Here is a 7,837-nt window from a genome sequence, read left to right on the forward strand (position 1 = left end):
GTAGTTTTGTACGGAAATGATATTGATGTAGGTATGATATTTTGGCTATTGTTTGTTAATGCAGTTTCCTACAGAGATGGTATTGATATGGATATGATACTTGGCTATTGTTTAGTAGTGTAGTTTTGTACGGAAATGATATTGATGTAGGTATGATATTTTGGCTATTGTTTGTTAATGCAGTTTCCTACAGAGATGGTATTGATGTGGATATGATACTTGGTTATTGTTTGGTAGTGTAGTTTCGTATAGAAATGTTATTGATATGGATATGATACTTGGCTATTGTTTAGTAGTGTAGTTTTGTACGGAAATGATATTGATGTAGGTATGATATTTTGGCTATTGTTTGTTAATGCAGTTTCCTACAGAGATGGTATTGATGTGGATATGATACTTTAACTATTGTTCAGGTGAACCTCGAGCAATAATTCACTTTAAGGTATTTGTGGTTCACTGAAACAAAAAGGGGGAATAAAAAATGTAAATAAACATTTGAAACTAACTATCATCTGTTTTATTGGTTTAAAATCTAATTTGTCAGTAAATCTAATGATTTCTGACTGACATAATATAGAAAAAATGACGAGAGAGTGACGATAAAACATTAGACGCACAACTAATGCGTCAAAGTTACATTCTTTATTACGTAAACAAAACTTCCAATAACTCAGAGAACTGTAAATGTATGTTTAATATTTAATTGATATTTTATCTCAGTTCTATTCATTACATTTAACAAATGAAAATTTTGTGGCAGCAACTTTTTCTTGAATGAACATGAAGTTGTGCTGAGTTATCTACATATACGATCATTATGAACTTCAGCCATAGTATTTAGATTTTCAAGTTGAGTGAAAAACGTCCACGTACTTTAGGGTTAGATATATATTCGCTATACCTAAGTAAGATTTGTGATATTCTCAGATTCACTGGTGTGACTTTAAAAATATTATTTTGGTGAATTCCAAACTAAGTTGTTCTAAGCTATGTTGAGTTTTGTAAGTTAAGTTATTCCACACTGAGAAAACATAAGAGCATATACTAATAACAATAACAATCTCCTTCTTCTCAGGATGCAGGCGCTACACACTTGAATAACTATCGCTTTCAATGCATCACTGTAAAACAAGGAATATTGTATCCCTGAGGCATCATCTGACTTGCCATTGGAAAATATCACTGTCTGTTTCTATACTTATTTTCCAAGTTGCAAGAATTTTTCCCACAAGAAAATAAAAGTGATACTCTAATTAACTGATCTAGGTTCGTGAGTAACCGGGCACAAGGAAATTAATAGCTCTTCTGAACTATATTCTATATTAAGAACACGTGAACTGTATGTGCAAAAAGTTTGAAAAAAACTTGTATATTAACTAAATGGTTAAGAAAAAATAGTATGCCTGGATAATAGTCTTACTTCGGATACTCGTGCAAATCTACACAAAGAATTGTTAAACACAATGCTTCCAAATGAGCTATCTGTGCTCTACCCAGCTCTGGTATTGAACTCCGATATTTTAAAATTAAAGCCCTCAGAGTTATCGCTTAGCTAGCAGGAGAGGAAGACATTTGAGATAGTGGAAAGCCTGCATTTATTATATTATTATCTTTTGTAATATGTGTGTGTTATCGTTGTAATTTCCCAGTCAACGCGACCCAGTTTTTTTAATTAAAATCATTTAAGTCACCTTTGCGATTTTGAAGTTGCACTAACACGTTTTAACTCTTTATAAAGTAACTTCTCTGCTTTATTACCAAATTTGAAGTTATCAATATACCAGCTACAAGCTAAACTTTTCAAGTAAATCACATAAATTCAGGTTTGAACTAATAAGTAATGAGTATCAGTGCAGTTTTGTATAAAGAAATTTATTTAGGCACTATGCATCTTATTTTCAAATTATTTTTATTGTTGTTGTTTTATTTTAGTTAGTACCAGTGGCTCAGCGATAAGTTTGAAGCCTTATAACGCTAAAAACCGGGTTTCGATACTCTTGGTGAGCGCAGCACAGACAGCCCATTGTTTTGCTTTGTGCTTAACGACGAACAAACAAATATTCGCGTAATAAATAACGCCTTATTTTTCCTCGTAACAAACAAGCACCGTTAAGTATTTTGAAACGGAATTTGATGTACTTTTAATGAAATAATTACACAAGTGAAACTGAAGATCTCATAATAGTCACAGATGACCCGGCCTCATGATTATTATAATACTTAACTCACCAATTTTCATACTAGAGAAATGTTTTCTGAATAAAACGTAAAGTTAATCGAATGTTGACAAAGGCGATTCCTGTATGGAAAACAATCCAAATTACACATTTCAAAAGAGAAAAGTATAAAATAATTTCATGTCAGATTTAAAATAATTTTAAAATTTAACTCAGATGGGCCTTCATTATTTTACAATATAATAATGACTTTGTCAAAATAATTTCTAATTCAATAGTTGTGGACCTAAGCCACGTTTGTGCTATTGTTGTTTTTAATCCTAAGAAAGTAATTATTATTTATAGAAAAAAATAGTTACATATATTCACTGTAAGAAACGAGAATGTAATAGTGAACAAACAGGAAATAGCTTTTCTTAACGTTTAACACTTTACAGAACTACCAAGGAAGTTAATGTATTGTATAATATTAACAATGGAAGCCATATTCCATCAGTAATAACCTGGGAGTGTAAAAAGGTTCCCAGAATATTTAGTTACATTTATAACTAGCTACCATTTACTACATGTAAGGTTATATAAAGTAAAAGTAGATACAAAGTTCCCAGAATATTTAGTTACATTTATAACTAGCTATTATTTACTACATGTAAGGTTATATAAAGTAAAAGTAGATACAAAGTTCCCAGAATATTTAGTTACATTTATAACTAGCTATTATTTACTACATGTAAGGTTATATAAAGTAAAAGTAGATAGAAAGTTCCCAGAATATTTAGTTATACTTATAACTAGCTATTATTTACTACATGTAAGGTTATATAAAGTAAAAGTAGATAGAAAGTTCCCAGAATATTTAGTTATACTTATAACTAGCTATTATTTACTACATGTAAGGTTATATAAAGTAAAAGTAAATACTTTTTCTAATATAAAGGAGCAATGCTGAGCAAACACTAAGTTATTCACATTCGAAATTTTACTTCTGTTCACACACTCTTTATGGAAGAAAAACTAAACGATGTTCTTAAGATTTAGTGTGTGGTAATATAAGGGTTTATGAACCACATTTATTTGCTTCTACTTAATAACCATTTCCTAAAGTGCTTGAAATGGGCAATAACAAAGTGGTCACTCAGGGTGCCTTTTTGTCTCCTTAGATGACATAGATTCATTTCATACATTATAGAGCATGTAACAAGTATAAAATAAAGCTAGGTACACGAAAACACTTTTTAGATAGTTAAAATTCACAGTACTATATCGTTTTGCCTCATTATATTCACATATATTTCTTGATCTTGGGCTTTCATAATTCAAGCTCTTCTAAACTTGTAATGTTTAAATATTTTGCAATCTCATGAAATATTTCATGAAGATATTTTTCTGCTAAAAACAAGTTAGAACATTCAAAATACTGTCGATTTGACATAATGATAAACGATAACGAAAGTCCTGCGTTTTTTAACGTCTTTTAGTAGTAGATTACATTTTGGTTTTTCGAGATATAATACTGTAAAAGGTCAAAGTATTCATAATAATTAATAATTATATCCTATACGAAATTCCGTAATAATTGAAGATGTCAAACATGCTAAAAGCTTTTTTTTTCTTACAATAATATCATTCGTACCTGCAAAAATATTTCTTTTGTAGTTAACATCACCCTTTCAGGACAAATTGAAATTGTCCGCCGTTTCGTTTCTTTTGACTCCATTAACCGGAAATTGGTGTAAAAAACATTTATCTATTTAAATGAGATACTACTTGAATACTGATATTAACTTCTGGTCGTTGATTTTTTACCAGTTTTTCTTTAGAAATTTACCTGAATTTTGAGGTTTTGCACGTGACGTCACGAGCTGGGAAATTCCGGAGTGTGAACTTAACTTTTCTTGTCTTAAATAACTTAATGCCTTGGCTTCATCAGGTACCATTATGGTAGTTGTTTGTTGTGCTGTTGTATGTTGCAATAGATTGGGACAAAAGTCCAGTCTTGCTTTCTGTCGTTTTCCAAATCACAAAGAGCGATAGATTTCAGCTGTCAATTGGAAAGACTGGAAACCATCAGTCTACAGTCGTCTGTGTAGGGAACATTTTATAGTAAGTATAAATGCTAAATTTTCAATGGTATATAAATAAATATCAGATAAATGTATCCTTTTATAGTATGGGATAAAAATGTAAAGCCTGATAAAAGTTTTGATAACGTGACAGTATCGGCCTGCATTATAGTCCAGAATGGCACTTAGATCTGGCATGCAATAAACTTTATCAGTGCATCACACTATAATTTTTCCAACAATGTTTAAATGATATTTCAATGTTAGAATTTTCCTGAAAGTCTGGAAATTTTACCATATGAGCCAAACAGATCAGGAATAGTTTCACTTTAATTCAGTTCTTCATGAATAATTATTTTTTACATCATAATATTGATAGTCTCAGACAGGCTGCCAATACATATAATTATGTTAATTAAATTTCCAAGTGCCAAGAGTGATAACTTACTCTCCCCTACTGTGTTTTCTCACATCAAGTCACCCCAGAAGAGACGAATAGCGAAGAGTATGTCCAAATTTCATATACGCCAGGCAATAAAAAAAAGGAAGTCATGAGGGGTGAATTCTGGTAGCGATGCGGTTGCGCCTCTCACAACGTTGGAAGATAATCCGCTTGACAAAACCCGCCAGCTTCAGCGGATATCGCTGTCAATGTTTTCCCTGCAGATGCTTAACATCTCCAGATAATGTCAGTGACAAAATATCTGATTCTGACATAATATATCGCACTTTCAACTCTACTGAGTTTATCTCACACATGGTATAGCAGGTTACTATAGGCTCTAGCGTGACGTCCAAAATGGTTGGTAGACAAGCATGAATCACGTAATTTTGGTCACGTGTCTCAATAAATATGGAAGGACAAAATATATATCAGTTTTCCAAATAGAACAGGTAACAAAGCGATTCCATTTTCCCATATCAGAAATCTTACAGGCTTAACTCGGTTGTCATTATTTAGTTTATTCCGCCCAGAGTTATTTTACAATATTGCCAACTCGCGTACCTGCATCCTCCCCCCCCCCATTCACTTCGTAGCCACAAGGATTATTTACACTAATTGAAAGTACTCAATTAATATATCTTACGATGCTAAACCTACAGTTAAAGTGCAAAAGATATTCATTGGTAAAATAAAAAAGTACTTATAAATAAAAGCATTATTTACATACAATACCACGAAAATTTATTTTTTAATTCTTCCATAGAGAAAATACCAGCTATAATTGGTTAAAAAGGTGAACACACAGCATCATTAAATACTTGCTAGTCGTATGGATTCTTCGTGTAATAAATTTCAAACAACCACCTCAAAATGATTCTTTATTATTTATAGGCATTGAAATAAATATCATATCCTTTTTATGTTTTGATCTGTTAAATCCCTTCTGGATCTAATAAGAACAACTATGAACTAACCCATAACTAGCCTTGCGTTATACAAGGACTAACTGAAGGAGTGAATCGTCCAAAGCAATGAGGTGAAAAATGGTTTTATAATCTAACAGCTATCATAGAGCAGCTTTTAAATGCTACTCAGTTGTTTGCTTAGCTCAAACTAAAGTTATGTCTTACTTCTTTCGACATGGCATTTTCGAACGTACGAGAAAAAGTGTTTTTTAGAAAGTTTTTTACAGAAATAAAATGAAACACCAAATTTCTTTGCGTGATTATTCGTCTTTTGTTCTTCAGAAATTTTGGAAACAAAATGAAATTGAAAATATTTTTCAATGCGACAGGTGATTTTGATCTTCAACTTCCTAACCCACTCATAGATGTCGCCGATAGTTGTAAAATACTCAGTCGGTCTTGTGTCGTTCAAAGACAGAGTTATCTGGGTACTGGATAACTGTTTTTGAAGTTAAGCACAAAGCTACACAATGGGCTATCTGTGCTCTGCCCACTACGGGTATTGAAATCCGGTTTCTTCCGCAGACATACCGCTGTGCCATTGGGGGCGACCCCAGTGGAGTAAGGAGTCGGAATACAACGATTCACATTAGTAACTGTTATGACTCAGAAGTAGAGCATGTTCCATTGATGCTGGAATAATTTTTATGATAGGGCTGCTGAAAACTATTGAACAAAATCGTAACATCTCACGCATTCTGTTATATGTTAACATAGCGAAGCCACCATCAACAATATTTAATTAAGTGTGGAAAAAATGCTTTAAGCACAGTCTGTATTTAGCATAAGATTTTTAAAGCAAAGAAAACGATTACTTTCTGACACTACAGGCTTTTCTAACTTCAGTACTAGGAACACATGTTCTCATAGTAAACTAGAAATATATATCACGCAACAACACTGTAAGAACAAACATTCAATACAAAACATAAACAGAGCCAATGAACACCCTTCTCCTAACACCCCAGCAGGTTTGTAGCAACCCGGTACTTCAAGCCAAGGGTGTTACTCTAGCCCCAGCACCCCTAGTTTCCGTACCCTCGGCTGTTCACACTATACATGAGTATGATGATCTAGGTACAGCCAGAATCTCTTTTAACATCACACTGGAACGGCGACTCATTTTAATTTTTAATCATGGAATAGAGTTCCTGCTCATTTCCAACTCTTAATTTGGAACAAAGTGAAAAAAAAAAAACAGGCTTGGAGATAAGTTTCCTATATTAATATGCAAATATCATTTACGTCGAGAGTTCCCAACTGATAAAAGAATGCATTCTAATTATTCTAAGTAAAAACATAAGAACATTATATTAAAGTACTTATATTCATTACCGGGTTGATTTTTAATTTTGATCTATGCATGAAGCTTACTTCATTCGGAAGTTCATGTTAATTGTTTTTTCGAGATATTAATATATCTTATCAAATCCAGTTGACGCTCTATGATAACAATGAAATGTCGGGTCTTCTTGGAAGAAATAAAATCAAGTAATGTCGTTTTTTTATTATTTCTTTAAATCGTTAATCTATCAATTTCAATAATTTCATGGACTTTAAAAAGGTTAATTGTGTTGCACTCTTGGTTTCATTCAGAGCCAAAGCTGTAAGATATTTATACCGCCCACAGAGAAAAGTAATTGTTGAGCATTTCAGTCATGTTAAGAGCCACTCAACAATAACATACGATAAATCTACATTTTTATTCTTTAAGTTACGTCACATTTTGAAATGTGAATGATAGTTTGATTAATTGCTAACAACTTGTGTAGAATATCCTGCTTGTGCAATAAAATTTGGCATCAACATTATTCATGTCTGTTCTCCCGTCATTTCAAAAATGAATGTTGAGCTGTATGTCTGTGATATTTATCGGAGTTTAGGTCTTACTAGACCACCCGTGACCCATTGGATCACCCACTATTCAGAGGTTATGAAGAATTCAAGCTAATTTCAATATTGCACCGAAATGAAGGTTTATTTTGAGATAATTTAATTAAATATTTCAATCCATTCGTGTTATTCATAATTCAAGAAAAGATGTTTGATTGTTGATCGGGGGTAAAAGGAAAGACAATTTCATTTTTCAAAAAAAGTGAAGTCAGAGTTTTCAGGTATTGTGATGAATTAGTTCGTTATGTTGTGGTCTTTCCTCTTAAACCTTCTACAAATAAGAAACAGTAACAC

The sequence above is a fragment of the Limulus polyphemus genome, unplaced genomic scaffold (assembly GCF_000517525.1).
Source record: "Limulus polyphemus unplaced genomic scaffold, Limulus_polyphemus-2.1.2 Scaffold3860, whole genome shotgun sequence".
NCBI classification, from domain to species: Eukaryota; Metazoa; Arthropoda; class Merostomata; order Xiphosura; family Limulidae; genus Limulus; species Limulus polyphemus.